Genomic DNA, 18,455 nt, shown 5'->3' with positions numbered 1-18,455 from the left:
ACAATGATTTTCAAGGCCATTTTATTCCTCTTAAAATTTTAGTGTGTATTTGTCTTTAAGAACACCAGTTATCTGACAGGAAGCAGAAAATGATATACAGAGACCTGGAAGGCCACCACAAGAGGGCCAATAGCTTCCACACCTTCCTGGATTAAAGATTCCTTTGTCTGGATATACCTTTGCAGAATGCTCTTTCAAGTATTATCAAAGTTTTTGGATTCTACACTGCTGACTATTACTATATAATACTGAGATGGTATAAGGTGATACAAGTGTTTTCTATTTGTGTTCATTTATTAACTGCCAACAGCTACTATGTACATACACTCTCTGTTGCTACCCAGCAAATATTTGGACGTCCAAATACCCCTAAAATGCTGTCACTCCGTCACGTTACACGTCATGGTTAAAAAGTTGTTCCAAAATGAAAATCCAACCAACGTCATCTTCTGGATGTTTGTGCCATAGTCAGGTTGTTTATTAAATGTGTCACTGCTACATTTCACTGCTTAATTAATAATAACAACTTCTTATAGGCTAAAGACTATAAGAAGTTATTATTAATTAAGCAGTGAAATGCAATCAGGTCCGATTGAGATCCAGCTATACCTGAATGTCTTAATAACGTTGTAATCACATATAAATCATAACTAATACATTATTTGAGGACCCAATAGTGATGCAATTAAGCAAATTATTTATTGCGCATAATATTACTTGTTTTAACATAGTAAGAGACTTACATCAATTCAATTCAATTTTATTTGTATAGCGCTTTTATAATGCAGATTATGTCAAAGCAGCTTCATATAAAGGATCATAGTAAATTGAGACAGTGTAGTTCAGTATTAAGTGTTCAGTTCAGCTCAATTCAGTGTGGTTCATTTGTCACTATTGAGGGCCCGAACACTGAACAGCAAATCCATCGACCACGCAAGCTAGTGCCGACAGCGGAGAGGGAAAAACACTTCACCAACTGGCAAGAGTGAAGAAAAAAAACCTTGAGAGAAATCAGTACTCAGTAGGGCACGACTATCTTAATTTCTCCGCTGGCCAAACGTCTTGTGCAGAGTTGCAGTCTCAGCGGCAGAGGAAGGAAGTTGGGCCTCAGAGAAGACTCGTCTGTCCCTGGAGCATCACAGGAATCAGTCTCATGCTCTCCACTCCTCCATGACCACCACTGCAGCTGCTCAGGATACGGCCTGGTCCAATTCTTTGATGGACACTTCATGGGATCTCTCTCTCAGAATCCAGTCTCTTAACAGAACATGCAGACCTGCTGGAGTCCACATTGACAATTACTGTAACAGACCAGTAGATAACATCAGTCTTATGATGACATGAACTTTTCTAGTTGTAATTATTTAATAAAACTTTTGTTAGGATATGCCGTTAAAATATCACAATATTCGCTTGACACGTCAGGCTCTGGGTTTGAAAATATTAACTTAATTCTGAAATACAATTTTAAGCATTCAACAAGTTTCTCACCTACACTGGTGTGTCCTCAGGGAGTGGGGTGACAAAGGATCATGTGCACTGGAGACAATTCTACATAGACAAATAAAACAACAGCGAGAAATGTAATGAGATTATTTAAGGAAGAACAGATAATTAAGCTTTTCACTCTTCATAGCACATCTGCAGTTGATGATGGGGCAATAAAATTGATTTTATTTTATTTAAATGCACTGCCATATACTCTATGATTCTGCCAGTCAGCCTGGAGAAAGAATCTTAAATTATGTCTGACATATGACTGACTGTTATTGCCCCTGCAGGATAAATTTAAACCTTGGTGCAGTTTGATTAATTATAATACAAAAATAATTTTACAGGAGCAGTTTTAAAAAAAGTGGTTCCCCATCAAAAGGGGAACTTCAGTGCTATGTGGAAAAACTTCCACTGTAGGGATTTTGTCAGAATCCAAATAAATTCAAATCAAATCACTTTTATTGTAACATCAGCAGCAGCACGTGTGCTATGATGAGTGAAAAGCTTAGGTGCTGGCTCCATACAGTACAAAAAACGGACAGTGTAAATATTAAGACAATCATCTGAAAGAGTATAAAATCGAACCAATGAAATGCCAATGTGTTGGCCGCGTCAGCTTGCACAGCTGTCGTCAATGACAATCGTGTCAGGCTCGGGGATCAAACCCGGGTCCCTGGCGTGTGAGTGTGGACTCCTTACCACTGAGCCACTAGTAGTTGAAGAACCCAGCAATGAGACACTGTCAGATTCCTTGAGGAGTTTTATTGGCAACAAAAAACAATCTTCAAAATAGAAGACAAAAAACAGTTAACAAAAACAGGAAGATTCAGGTTTCAAAAAATTCAAGTAAACAAAACCAGGAAACTTCAGGTTTCAAAAGGTACATCAATTAAGACAGGCAAAAACTTCTGAACAGAAAAAATCCAGGAAGCTCCAAGGAATATTAGATACAAGAGACTAGCTTAAATAACAAGAAGGGAAAAACTCACTGTAGGTGACAGGCATGGGTCAACAATAACCAAGCAAAGAACAGAGGAAAAAAGGGTTACTTTTATACAAACAACTAAACAAGGAACATGTGAAACTGATCTCGGTGATTACAGGTAACCAAAAAAAGAAAAGTTGAAATGGCGACATCTAGTGGCGAATAAAAAAAATTACATGAAAAATTAACCAAAAACCCTGACAAATCAATTCGGCATATAAGAACTGCTTGTGCTCAGCTGAGGCATCCTTTTCGCTTTCAGAGCCTTTTACGAAGCTTCTTAGAGAGTCTTTGAGGGTATCCTCAACCTTTGTTCTACAGATGGAGATCGAGAAGCAGCTTCTGGTCCAGAGTGCGTATCTGTCGTGGCAGACGGTCAAGCTGGGTTTTTCTCCCTTGCCTGGCGTCCTTTGGGTTTGGTCCTCCAAGAGCGGTTTGTATATAGGAAGCAAGTTTTTTAAAAGAGCAACAAGGTTGTGCAGCGCGTCTTTTTCAATACGTCGCTTCTACCGTGTGTTTTTAGATGCGGTGGTTTCCTGTACCCGGATGATGGGCACGAGCACTGCGTTTCATGTCTGGGTGTCCAGCATGTTAATGCGGTGCTTGCGGACAGAGCATGCCATCATTATGATGTCATGTCTGTTGCGTAGCTAAGATCGGGGCACTTGGGCAGATCTGAAGGTTACAGTGGGAGTAAATCCACCACCCTCGGGCTCGCGGACCTCTCGCTCCTCCATGCTCTCCATCCACGCTTCGGGTGAGAGCTGCTCTTCGTCCTCAGATGGTCCCCCTCTGACTTGATGACAACGAGGATCAGATGTCTAACGCTGCATCAGAGGATGGGCTGTCATTGTCTGATGAAAAGGGGAACCTGCTCACTCCCTCCCTCAGGGGGGGTGAGCGCAGCGTTTGCTTTTTAAAAAAAAAGTAGTCATGATAGCCGTGCTTTCCCGGGCTGCTTCGGCTGTGGGTCTGGAGATGGTCCCCTTTTTCCTGGAGGTGCACAATAATCTCCCTGTGTGCCCTGTGTGCGCCTCCGCCCTCACCATGCATGCCAGCTGCGCGAAGATGGTTCTGACCCAGGACTGAGCATGAGCTCCACACCGTGACCGACTATGCTCTGAAAAAAAAGAAGTCGACTGTGTGTGCCCTGGCAAGGATGATGGCCACATAAGTGGTCCAGAAACACCACCTCGGGCTAAACCTGGTTGATATGCATGATGTTGACAGTTCACTTTCTTATCCCACCCATATCTCAAGCTGGCCTGTACGGCGACACTGTCTGTGAACTCGCAAAGGAATTCATGCCGGTAAAGGAACAGTTGGAGGCGATGGGTGATGTCATCGATCGGCGGGATTGTAAATTTTGAAATGGTCATTTGCAGCTCTGACTGAACACACAGCAGGTGGATGATGGGCAGAGATAGTTGGAAAACACGTTGGCCAGCTGTCCTTGAGGACCAGTGTTGGGAACCCTGATAAACTGCACCATATTCCTAACATTAAATATTCCTCAAACTCTATTTACTTTATGCATTACAGCTAATTTGAGACAAATCAAAACAACTCCACAACAACGCGTTGTTTACAATGTGCATCGTATATATTAGTTACGCCAAAGCGGAATGAACCGCCAACTTATCAAGCATGTTTTTACGCAGCGGATGCCCTTCCAGCCACAATACATCTCTGGGAAACATTCACATACACTCATTCACATTCATACATTATGGACAATTTAGCTTACCCAATTCAACTGTACCGCATGTCTTTGAACTGTAGGGGAAACCAGAGCACCCTGAGGAAACCCACGTGAATGCAGGAAGAACATGCAAACACCACACAGAAACGCAAACTGACCCAGCGGAGGCGCAAACCAGCAACCTTCTAGCTGTGAGGCGACAGCATACCTACTGTGCCACTGCGTCGTCTCATGTAAAACAACATGATAATATTAAACTAATAAAAACTGTATACACGGTTGCAGATTTGTAATAATCGTCCAACTTTTCACCACGTCCTCACATACTCGCATGATGGACAAAACAGGAAAAGATTTGAAAGCTACGATCTAGATAAGATCTCACGAGATAATGTTAGTCCTATTGCGAGATTTGTTGAGTTTAGTGCTTTAATGTTATTAGAGATAATAAAGTTGCATTATGGTTTTAGAAACCGTGACTGCACAGGGCACTTTATGAATGCAATTTGTCATTTAACAAGATGTGAATAAAAGTGATTTCTGTATTTAATAAAGATTTGTTTTTAAAGAGTCTTGAGACACCTCGAGTCTTTTCACAACCTCTTAAAACCCATTTGGTGCACGTGTATATTAATTTCTGCAATATATAGATGCAAGTGCAATTCTTTTGCATATTTCATAATTTCAGCGAGTGTAAAGATGGACTATAAATGCACATGTAAAGGACGTCATTTGTGGACTTAATCAAGACAGGGTACATATTGAACTATATGTACATTAAACTGTAAATACACGTAACCCCAATAGAATATAGACATGTACAAATGTATACACGTATATAACAATGCACTGAAGGATGTTGTGCATGTGTGCCATCCAGCCTCGCCTTTTTTGGCCGGTGACAGGACATTGATTTCGGGCCAAGGGTACACCATTTGTGCCGTCCTGGCGCAACCCCTTTTGGGCGGGGAGAGAACGTCTGACGAATGTTTGCTGGGTATTGTCTAAAATGCCTAATCTAAATGTCTAAATCCTTTTTTAACAGCATTCCTTTTAATGGCAACATAATAGGAAACTTGAGTATACAGACACACAATTAATTATATAGAGTTTCTGGGTAGACTACCAGTTACCACATACATGTTGAGGATTATTCTGCCCCATGTAGCAAACTATATGCTATGTATGCTCTTCCTGCTCATACAGTATTTCGAACTTGAACTTTTTGTTGCTGTTCAGCTTGTTTTTGTTCTTGATCCCTGCTCATCTCTACCTGAAACACATGTTTTTCTCTGTTTCTCCAAATGTCACCATTTTCTGTGCAAATGATATAAGATCTTAGAGTAGTGTGTGATTTCAGCCTTTCTTACTGTCTGTCTTGACTGCAACATGCTCTCTAGGTTTGAGTTTTAACATGTCAGCCATGTCATCTCTATCATAATACAGCTTATAAATGAATTGCGCTCTGCTGTCCTTTGCTCTCATCTTTGAGAAATCAGATCATTTAGGTGTTTCTTGTCCAGGACAGGAACCAGTGTTCTCAGTTGGCATCCTTGTAGCAACTGTGCAGGGCTATTTCCTGTCGCATGGATACATGTAGCTCTGTAAGCAAGGAGAGTTAAAATTATCATCTTGCTTGATGTGCTTTGTTGTTTGCACTACTCCTTCATCCTTTCCTTTATACTATGAAATAATATTAGCTTTTAGTGATGTGATAAAACCATATGCATTTGTAAAATCATGAAACTGTTGACCGATTAACTGCGGATCATTGTCCGTTACCAATGTATCAGGACATCCCCATCTGACAAACATGTTACTCAGTGTCAATGTCAGTTTTCTAGTGAATTAGTTTTCTTTTCAAAGAAATAGTCAACCGCTACAAGGAAGTTCCTCTTGTTAATCTTGCAATTATCAGCTGTAGTTTTTTTCCTAGGGCACATCTGATAAACAGAGTAGTAATCTGAGAAAAATATATGCAGTTTTCTGCAAATGCCTGCATTTCCTTGCTAACGCAAGGCCAGCAAATAGTGTGGTAAGCGTAAAATAGGAAGGTGCTACAAGGGTACATACAGGGAAATCCAGAAACATAATTGTGGTCACAGGTAATAAGGTCGATACAGGAGGCAAACAACGAAAACCAGGGAACAAGGACCCCAGCGCTCCCCGGATCAGCCCTCACACTCCGTGCTGCCCCACTGCTGGTACGTCAGTGATCATAGCAATGAAGCCATTAGTGAGGGCTCTGCCTGCCTGGTTAGCGCAGGCCAGCCCGTCACGGTGGCTCATACGCTCACATTCAAAGGTGTGTATTTCACCAGGGTCAGCCCTTTGTCCGTCCTGCGACAGGAAATTGCTGTCCTCCTGGCGAAGGATGCAATCAAGTCGGTCCCTCCAGCAGAGATGGAGGGCGGGATTTACAGCCCGTACCTCATCATACTCAAAAAGAGTGGTGGGCTACGACCAATCTTAGATCTGCACGTTTTGAACCGCTACCATTAAGAATACTTAGGCAGAAGTGTGTCCTCCGGTGCGTTGTAATGTAATGTAATGTGTATTTATATAGCGCATTTATTGTGTATGGCCATACACCCAAAGCACTTTACAATCATGAGGGGCGTCTCTCCACACCACCACCAGTGTGCATCATCCACTTGGATGATGCGACGGCAGCCACAGGACAACGGCACCAGTGCGCTCACCACACACCAGCTATTGGTGGAGTGGAGTGACAGTGATAGACCCAATTCGGTGGAAGGGGATGATTGGGAGGCCATGATCGTAAGGGCAGATAGAGGGACATCGGCCAGGACACTGGGGTTACAGCCCTGCTCTTTCACGAGAAGTGCCATGGGATTTTTAATGACCACAGAGAGTCAGGACCTCGGTTTAACCTCTCATCTGAATAACGGCGCCCACTGACAGTGTAGTGTCCCCTTCACTTTACTTGGGCATTAGGACTCACACAGACTGCAGGTTGAGCGCCCCCTGCTGGCCTCTTTAACATAACTTCCAACAGCAACCTAGTGTTCCCTAGTGGTCTCCCATCCAGGTACTGACCAGGCTCAGCCCTGCTTAGCTTCAGTGAGTAACCGGTCTTAAGCTGCAGGGTGATATGGCGGTAGCGTTCATCCTCAGGAGTGGTTTGTAGTAAATAGACCTGAAGGACGTGCACTTCCATGTCTCCATACTTCCACGCCACCATTTTTTTCTGCGGTTTGTGTTCAAAGGCCGAGCCTGGCAATACCTCCTCCTCTATAAGTCCTCCTCTTCGGGCTCTTTCTGTCTACGATGGTTTTCACTAATCTCACGCAGGGTGCCCTAGCACCCCTTAAGCTCACGGGCATCTGCATAATAAATTATCTTAACGACTGGACAGAGACAGGGTGCTCCGGCACCTCGACCTATTGGGGTTTCAGGTCAACCGAAAAAATCAGCAAACTCGCCCCTGTGCAGAGGATCTTTTTTCTTGGGTTGGAGCGTGACTCGGTCACCATGACAACGCGCCTCTCTGAAAAGAGCTACAAGCCAATGCTGTCTAAACTGTCTGAGAGAGTTCGACAGCAAAAAAATGGTCCCCCTGAAATCTTTTCAGAGGCTCCTGGGGCATTTGGGGAACAGGGGTTACCTTAGTAACCGGAGCATTTTCATTGACTAGAACTAGACTAAAATATCATACTTTTTTTGTTGACTAAAAAGTCATAGTTAATTCTGACTAAAATACATATAAAATGCTTAGGCTTTTAGCTGTCTAAAACTTTACCAGAATAAAAGGAGTTTGACTAAAACTAATGAAAAGTGAAATGAAAGCTTCACACAAAGACTAGACCCAAACTAAAAATTAAACATAAAGAATTTAACCTGCCAGATCATGGTCTGCTCACATAATGCCCAACACAATGGACACTAAGCAGCAAATAATATAAATGATCCAGAAACAGCAGAGGGCTCTGTCACAAGTTTTCTCTGAAAATCAGAGTGTGCAACATCTGGTCTCATCTTGGCAGGAGATTAAGATCCTTTGGTCAGCAGGCAAGGCACTAAAGCCACATCAAGGGTTCACTGATGCCCTGTCTGGGGAGAACTATGTGAGCATTTGAACAGTTGTACATTTACTGAAAACTAAAACATTGACTACTGATATAGATGACAAAAAGCTGACAGACTAGTGCTGCCCTACGTGGAGACAAAATATGATTATCATGCAACCCAAACTCTGGTATTATTTGCCAATTTTATACCCAAGGTTCAAGAAAGAGTACATTTTTTTAAAATGTAAAGTCAGGAATGAAAGCAATTCAGAAGGTATGAACATTTTAAATGGCAAGAATGATTTGAGTACACAAGTGCCTTCATACTTTAATTATTGTACTTTCTATTGTAGTAGGCGCAACCTGCTTTTGCTGTTGAACCTGCTTGTTTATCTGCAGGTGCTGATTCACAGACCTCTTTCAGACCTCAGTCACAATCTATAGTGATTTTGCTATTGATGCTGAAATTTAACAGGCAAACAAGCAGTGTTACGCATGCAACAGGACAATTAAGAATTGAATTCACTTTGTTTCAACTTGCCTAAATGTTTTTGATGTTTTTTTTTAGGTTGATACAACATACTAGTTGAGGAAAGTGATAGTGGTATTTATACCTATTTTTGTTTGTCTACATTGTTAAAATGCCTGATTGGTCTTGTCTGCAGTCTTTCGGGTTTTTAAAGCCGTTGTGTTCCTGTCAGAGCTCCAAATGGGAAATATTTATGTCTATCATGTGGATATTCATCAGCAACATAGTTAATAGTGAAGGCATTATATATTTTGCTTTTAGTTTTGGTGTTGGTTCTTATATAAACTGCATAAAAATCTAGATAATACAAGCGTAATGACAGTTAAATGTACTGTACATTATTATAGGTCAATGATTCAGCACAAATCCATAAGTATCCCCTTATGTACCCCGCTGAAGCATACTGCAGTTCTTTTTGTCTTGCTTTATCAGATATCTCACCTATTCACCTAAAATTACCAATTATCTCCAAGGGAATGTCTGACACTGGTGCATTCATACTGTAATAGATGTGCCAGACATGAAAGCTGGAAAGACATAACCACAAGGAGGTTGTGGAAAGCAGGGCTTAGCAAAGGGTCAGTTACATTGTTTTGTCACCAAGAACAGACTTAGATGTTGTGGTGGATTTTTGGGTCAAATTTGAAAGTGATATCATGTTCTATGTGTTTGTGAGGAAAAAAAAGTGAATATATATATATATATACATATATATATATATATATATATATATATATATATATATATATATATATATATATATATATATATATATATAAACAGTATGGCAGTGGTGGTAGTATGGAAGTGTTATGGCAGTATAAATGGGCCAGTAAGTTGTTTGATAGATCTAAATACATTTTGTGAAAATGTCTAGCAATTGAAAATGTTGTAATTGGTTTTCTGGTATCAGCGTGGAAGGGTTGGGATCATTAATGCCACAGCCTTATTAACCTACAGCCCAAGAGCGGTTACTCACCGAAGCTATGCAGGGTTGAGAATCTTGATCTTTTAATTTAGGTTGATCCCCTACACAGGGGTACCTCAACCATCTGTTTTTTTGTACCCATCTATTTTCTATTTTCACCAAATCACTTGAAACCATCATCCAATCACATGGTTTCTCTTATCATTGTTATGCCAAAGACAGCTCTGTCTTTTATTTCATTCAGAAAACCCAATGTCAGCTGCAAGAATCCTGGACTGCCTGAAGAATATCTCAGCTGGATAAAAGATTCTCACCTACAGCTTAATCTGCCCAAAACTTAACTTCCCATCTTCCCTATAGCTCCACAAATTTAACTCAACTTTAACTGGGATAATCTACTATTAGGGGTGATTCTGGATAATCAGCTGTCTTTAAAACAAAGCACATTGCTAACATAGCTCAATCAATTTTGCAAAACTTTTTTTTACATTAGAAAGGTCAGACACTCTTACAGACAATATAGTTAACATGCAAATTACATTCATGTATTTTGGAAGAAAATTATGAATAAACATTAATCAGGAAGCCCTGTCTGATCTCGACTAAACATGTCATAGACTAAACATGGCATATCAAAGAATATGATTATTTTTTTCAACTGTACTGATGAAATATATGTTCTTACACATATTTGAAAATCGAAATATTAGATATTTCACAATATAATTCTGACAATTGTTAATATTTGCAGAAAAGGGAAAAAAGGAAAAAAAACTATATATGCACTGGGGCTGCGGTATGTCATGTGACAATCTTGATATGTTGCAATGGGAACTTTAAAGAGAACCATTTTAAATTGTTTGCTGCTGCCACTGTGGTGAGAAATTCCACCTGCAATCGAGTCCACTTAGGACCCCAATGGATCGTCTGCATTGAAAATAAAAGCACGAAAGAGAAATCGTCCATGCCACAATACATGTGTCAGGGTTGGTGAGGGGAAATGGGGGAAAAGGGGCGATGACTCAAATGCAGGGAAATAGGATTTTATTAAATAATAAAAATAAAATAAAATGCAAAATAAACTACCCCGAGGGGGAAAACATTAACAAAACAAATACATTCACATACAAACAAGACTGGGCAGACTGGCAAGGATGAGGACTGGAAACACAACAGGACTAGACTTCAAACGACGAAATGTGATGACTAACTGGCACAGGACAGCAAATGTGAGGGGTATATAAACTGTAGAAAATTAACACACAAACAGGTGAACACAATTAACTAATAATGGGTTAACAAGGAGGGTGGGGCAAGACAATAGACGGGAGAGCGCATGACACAGAAGGTGCGTTCGACTTCATGCAGCGCTGCGCAGATCGATCGAAATCTGTCTTAAAGCGGTGCATGCTGGTTAGAAATCTTGTCCGGATTGATGCTGCGCCGACGCCATGTGACTGTCACATGTGGCATCAAAGTACCGCGCCAGCGCTCCGAGATCAGACGGCAGACTCAGACCGTGCAGCTTCTGAAGATCGACTGCAGGAGCTCTGATGACGACACCGATATTACACGATTGGCCGAGTTCACCACATGACAACAAACACGTGTATTTCGGGTTTATAATTGGACAAATTCCGATTCAAAAGTTTCAAAACAAACAATTTACTTTTCACACCCTCTCTATCCTGTACACATCTTGCTTATTAAAAGACTACAAATATTTTATTGCAGTAATCATCTTTTGTTAAGTAATCTGCAAAGGTTAGCTTGTAACGACAGGTTTATTTTTAACTTTTTTTATACAGACTATTTACTGCATTCATCTCCATGAACGATTTAAATGATATATTTTTGTGTATATTTTAGTGAATAACCTAAATATGAACTCAAATAGGTCTTACAGACTTGAAATAAAATAATCATCATCATTGATCCTGCCACCCTAAAGCTCTCTTAACAAATTAAGCTAAATAACTTTTTTATTAAATAATTATAAAATGGTTTTATTATTATAATATAAATATATATTTTATTTCCTGTCTAGCAGTTTAAAGGCTACCTGCTCTTTCTGGGAAACTTCTACATGGCTCACTTATTTTACCTTTTGTTCTTTTCAACACAATCTTTTTGGATTAAAATGCTTTTTTGAAAATTCATTCATTATCCAAAATAATCTAATTTATTAAGACCTAATCAAAGCACCTTGTTTTGCTTTTTACATTGGAAATGTTTATATCTATAAATGTACATATATGTAAACCTTTTTTTTAGCATATTCAAACAAAAAGTATTAGCCTAAAGATTGATGTTTAACTCCTAGAATTTATGCTTATTGCTTTGTATTTAATAGACCTGTTCGTTTTTATGTTTATATTAACCTCTTATTTCCTCTTATTTCTCTCATGCATTTGTAATATTTTATTCGTAATTCTCCCTTATTGTTTAAAAAGGAACTACAGTTTGTATTCTGTTTTATTTGTAAATGTTTTGCTGTTATAAATAAAAATAACAAAAAAAAAAAAAAAAATATATATATATATATATATATATATATATATATATATATATATATATATATATATATATATATATATATGTATATATATATATATATATATATATATATATATATATATATATATATATATATATATGATGACCCCATGTGATCGGTCATCATGACTGCAGCAACTGAGTCCCGAAGTGTCCTGCTGTCCGTCTTGACGGCTCCGTTATCAACTCCGCCCCCACCTGCGCTCGGCTAATCTCGTTGATCACCGGCTGCAGCTGAGCTTCATGTCGAACGCACCTAGAGACAACACAAGCCATGCGCTCACTTAACAGGACAAGAACATGCAGCCAATGAGAGAACTCATTAACCGCATGTTCATGACAACAAACACAACACTGAAGCACACGACAAAAGCACGTGACCACAATGTAAACACCGAGCCACGTGCTTTGACAAGAGACGCAAGACACGAGCACACGATAGATAAACACTTTACCGTGCGCTCACACATAAGCAATGCGCATGCTTCATCTCAGCGCCAACCAAAACTGAAACCAACTAGACGGAGGCGCTGAGAATAAAGCAGCGCGCTGCTGACAGAACAAACAAACACTAGTACAAGAGCGCGCGCGTCTGAGGGACGCAGAGCGTGCGCGGCCACATGAAGCGGCAGCGCGCACACTCCGCGTACACCCATGACGGCGCGCGCGCACACAGAGACAGAAACAGGACCAGGCATGAGTAGTGTCAGAGCTCTGCCACCAAAACAAAAATTTACAAGATCAAAGTGGCAGAACCCTGACAACATGCCTTTTAGTTGTACATCAGTATACGAAATACTTGATTCAAAATAGTTTTATGCCATTAAAACCCTCTTTTAAGTCACATAAATTTAAACGAGATTTCATTGCATTTATATATATTTTTAATCAGGCGCTGCAAACTATACCTATTGCAACTCCAGTAAACATGTAGACTGGCTGCGTCAAAAATTGCCCACTACTAAGTAGGTACTGCATTTGAATTTAAACGTATTACTCGGTCGTTAGAAAAGTGCATTCTATACAATATGAATGTGAGAAGTACTAATGTAATTCAGACATACTACTCCATTTTTTCATCATCACGTGACCTACTGTACCTGCGTCAGTTGCGTTACTTCACTGAATTCTCTCGCAGGGCATCATGAGACAGCGCAGCGAGCATGGGATGCGCACTTCAGAATCTTGCCTGAAGTAGTAATTCATCCAGGTATTTCTCGCATACTGATTTTCAAATTCGATGAATTCGGACATACTACTCGGCCCGCATACTAATTTTAGCGTACTATATAGTATAGAAGCAGTGGCACCTGCAGCAGGACAGTACGCACTGTGCGTACCTGCCGTAAGAGTGCGTGAATTAATGCCACTTATTGATTTATTTATTTTTTACATAATTCAAATTCATTATTAAACAGTATACACTATAATATATTGACAAAGCAAGAAAGAATGAGAATAATTAAAGGTGTGTTTGTGTGTTTTCACTTCACCTCAAATGTTATCAGTTATTCTTGTTTATCCAGTGGGTAACTGGCCAAGAAAAAATATAATAAAATTAAGATACAATGGTTTGCTTTCATTTTCTCTGTCTCACTTGGGGCAATGCCCTTAAATTATGTAGTCTTTAACAAGTATCAGTGTTTTTTGAGATTGAAATATGAATAAGGGATGTTTTGGCGAGGTGGTGCTGAATATGTGCATACCTTTGAATAAAATCCTGCAGGCACCCCTGTATGGAAGTATGCGATTTTGGACGCAGCCATTGATTTCACATGGCCACCATTTTAAAATCAAAATAAAGGCTGAGGTAAAAAGAAACCTGGAAGTATCGCTTGGTGTCACATAGAAACATTGTGTACCTGGCTGTATATCTTATCAGCGAAGAGAAGGTGACACACATGTATAATTTCATTATTGAAAATTAAATTATCCATTCTGAATGGATAGTGAAACTAAAAAGGCATATTAGTGCTCATTTTCAGCTAAGTTAAGGATATTGCACTAGTTGGCTAGTTTCTTTTAAACTCTTAAAGAGATTATAATTTTGTTTGATGTCTAATATGCTTTTAATTGTTTAAATTAAACTAAACTGAATAATATTAATGTTATGTTTACACCATATCTGCATTTTCAAATCGTGGCAACAGCTGGAGGTTTAGTCCGCAGCATGTTGTAGCAATGTTTAAAGTGCTGACCCTCTAGTTCTGAGTTTCTTCCCACTGCAGCCTCACTTTCATTCTTTAAAATGGCAGCCACGTGAAACAGAATCACCCAGGGTCCTAGGCGGACACTATCATGACACCACCATAAAAAACTCACATAAGGGGCTGGAGTGTTTACAGTTTAATAATTTAATTATTTTTTTAGGGGTTTTCACCTTTACTGTGATAGGACAGGTGGGATTTAGAGACAGGAAAGTGTGGGAAGCAGATATAGGGGAATGGTCAGCAAAGGACCTCAAGCCCGAATTAAACTCGGGTCGCCGTTAACATCTCAGTGCCATGTGTCGACGCACTAACCACAAGGCTATTGGTGCTGACAACTTATGCTATGGTCAAACTAGAGTTTGAGCTTTAATTCTGTTGTCAGCGCTGCAAAAAGTGGGATTTAACAAAATGATTAGACATTAAAAAAGCGAGCGATTGCTTCATATTTTACATTTCTGGACTTAGAGGTCATGTTTTGATCTTCAATTGGTCTCACACAATCACATGATGTGATTCCACAGGTCAGAGTTCACTAAGCTTGAACTTTGCAAATGCTTTGCGAACTTTTCACATGAGCTTGTGTTTCCGGTCTGCCACATTCGCATGAATATGAATGGAGGAATGTCCAGTTGAAGTCAGAATTTTAAGCTTCTTGAATTATTAGCCCCCCTGTTTATTTTTTTCCCAATTTCTGTTTAACGGAGAGGAACACAATACTAAACATAATTAAACATAATAATTTTAATAACTAATTTCTAATAACTGGTTTATTTTATCTTTGCCATTATGACAGTAAATAATATTGTACTAGATATTTTTAGAGACACTTTTATACAGCTTAAAGTGACATTTAAAGGCTTAACTAGGTTAATTAGATAGGCAGGTTAGGATAACTAGACAAGTTCTTGTATAATGATGGTTTGTTCTGTAGATTATTGAAAATAATATATAGCTTAAAGAAGCTAGTTATTTTGACTTGATTAAAAAATGGATTAAAAAAAATAAAAACTGCTTTTATTCTAGCGGAAATAAAACAAACAGAACTTTCTCCAGAATAAAAAGTATTATCAGACATACTGTGAAAATGTCCTTGCTCTGTTAAACATAATTTGGGAAATATAAAAAAAAGACGAAAAAATTCAAAGGGGGGCTAATAATTCTGACTTTAGTTGTATGCCACATTCGCATGAGTATAAATGAATGAATGTGGCTTTATGTGTGCTTTAATGCACCTTTTGGCCAAAACACACTCATTCAGAGAATCAGGACAACCTTTTTATACCATAACATTTTTTCCATCCTTAAAAATTAAAAGCAGATTGTAATACACCCTTAGTACTTTTGCCCCACGCGCTTTAGACTTTGCGTTTCAATCACTACTAGTCATCATTAATGTATAGTCCTTTGTGTTGCTGCATTTAATTCTATGATAATTATTTCTACCTGACAGTTGGCATTTAGGCTGAACATTTGTTTAGTTGTCTTAATTTTTCAGGGCAAGTTTGGTCCTGTGTTGCCTCAGTAAAACTCAGTCCTGCTGAGTTTTGCTCCCAACCCTAATCATACACACCTAAACAAGACAGTCAAGAAATGAGTATTACTAGACAGCTGAAGGTACGTTTTTTTTGAAAGCCGCAAAACTCTTTAGGATTGTAGCTATCCATAGCTTCCTTTTCCCCATCCCAGGTGCTATTAATAATTAAACCAACAACAGTCAAATAGGAAGGAATACTACCGTATCATTGCTTAGTAGCAATAATATTTTAGCCGTGATTTTATCATATGAGACAAAATTAGGAAATCCTAAAAGATTCCTAAAATTCTAGGCTAAAATCTGTGCTCTTTGATTGTTGGTTTGACATGTTCACAGACAGCCGCTCAGATTTTCCCTCCAATGAAGTTCTGGCATTGTCAGAAGATTTCAGACACTTTCCTGCAGTGTGACAACAGCTGCGTTGAGCATCAATCCAAGAATCAATAGGTTTTGGTGACGCGATTCATGCGACAAATTGTTTATGTTTGCTGTGAGGAGTCATTTCAGAACAAGGGATAGTAAAAGTGTCACGGGTGGATGACGTCAAACTGGGAGAGTTTTCTTCCGTGTTTGGTGCATCTTTGTTGTTGTTCAGTCTGACATTATGACGGCTGAGATCTTACAGTGTGACATGAGAGCCATGTTCATGCAGTCTGACATGCTACAATCGTTCAGGATTATAAAAAATCTCACTGTGGGAGCTGGCCTTAAGGCCTAATCCCAATTCTACCCCTTAGTTCACACTCGAAATCAAGGGGTAGGAAAATTTCTAAGAATACACCATCTACAACGACAGCATGACTGCACACGGAGGTCAGGAGATGCAAAAATTTGTATTTTTTGTCATTAATAATTTTTTTTTACCACAAACAAGCACATGTTTTAATATATTTAGAACAGCGTTCGTGTTTTACCGTCATGCTCAAAAAATCCAGCTAAATTTCGTTATCTATAATCCCTAATTATAACTCCTGTATAGTAGTTCCACAACATTGTCACTCGATGACACTCGAATACCCTGTCATAAAAGGGTTAGGGGTACAAAAATAGAATTGGGATTGGGTCTAGGTTTACTGTATATAACATTTAATTATGAGAATTAATACTGTTATAGTTTGTTCTAAATGTGTTACTCTTAACAACATCAGCATGCGTGACTATTGCATTTATTGTGCATTAACATTACAATAAGATTTCAATATCTGTACAGTCTCGCTGTACTATAGCATTGTAGCCTGGAGTCCTCGGAGTGGGAAGGACTTAAGCTGCTTGTGGCTGCTGAACATGTGCACATCAATGTACTGTATGTACAATGTACAATGTTTTTTGTGACATTGTTGTAAGGAGTTGTAAGGTACAGCTGTGCAATTTTGGGTTGAAACAGGTGTAGATTCAAAGAGTTTAAGAGTACAAGACATAAATAAATCAATCAAAAGAACTATTAGGTTTGTTCCCACTTGCAACTCAAATCTCAACCATTTGGAGCTGGCTCTAACCTCCGTTTATATCTAACTTCTTAAATGTACTATGTGCCCCATCTGTGGCATGTTGTCACATTTCACATTGTTTTTTTGTGTAAATAATAATAATAAAATTATATATATATATATATATATATATATATATATATATATATATATATATATATATATATATATATATATATATAATATATATATTAAATAAATTTTGAGAAGATATTTGACACATATCACCAAAAAAATTTGCTTTTGCCTGCCTAAAGCTAAAATCTCTAAGCAATCTTAATTAGCAGCATGCTAGTTCTTCAAATTCTAAGTACATGGTTAGAATGTGCAGTCTTAACTTATTATTAAATTGAATAATTTTGAAAAATGCATTTAAAACCCTTCATTAAGAATATTAAAAGTTTATTTTATAAAATATTTCATATTTACATTCTTGTATAAACATGGTGGTCTATTTAGCATCTTCTCAGTTTTTTGCAGTCTCGTTTAGCTGGTCTCCTAATCTGAACAATCTGAAAAATCTTCTCTTATTACCAGTTAACAAACAAGTTTTGTTCATAGGCATTTTAATTGTGAGGTGTAATACTACAAGAAGTTCCTTGTGTGTGAAACATGCTCTCATAAGTTAGCCTTACAAGCTGCATATTGTCACGTTAGAATTATAAGGTTCTATGTGACATTTTTGTCGACAATTGAGTTAAGACACATCCTAAGATATTTTCTTATTGACAACTTATTTACATTATAGGATGTTTTTTTTAAATAAGTTGTTTACATTTTAAGACTTTTTATTTAAAAAACAAATGTTGCACACATACTGTTTGCTATGGAATGCAAAATCTTTAAAACTTAATATCTCAAAATCATTCAAAACGCAAATAGAACCTTATAATTCCGAGGTGACGATGGTGTTGGCAGTTGGCACCAGCAAAAAGCAATCTAATAAGACAAAATCTAATGAAGTGTCTGTCTCTATCCATTGGGCAGTGTTAATTGGCG

General features: G+C 38.5%; 1 protein-coding gene across 1 annotated transcript in view; it reads right to left on the bottom strand.

Moving 5' to 3' along the window:
- Nucleotides 1-18,455, bottom strand: part of LOC141385623 (uncharacterized) — a 355,697-nt gene that overhangs the window by 282,205 nt on the left and 55,037 nt on the right. The window lies entirely within an intron of this gene.

Source organism: Danio rerio, chromosome 5 (genome assembly GCF_049306965.1).
Source record: "Danio rerio strain Tuebingen ecotype United States chromosome 5, GRCz12tu, whole genome shotgun sequence".
NCBI classification, from domain to species: domain Eukaryota; kingdom Metazoa; phylum Chordata; class Actinopteri; order Cypriniformes; family Danionidae; genus Danio; species Danio rerio.
This window is presented reverse-complemented; position numbering and strand designations above follow the sequence as displayed.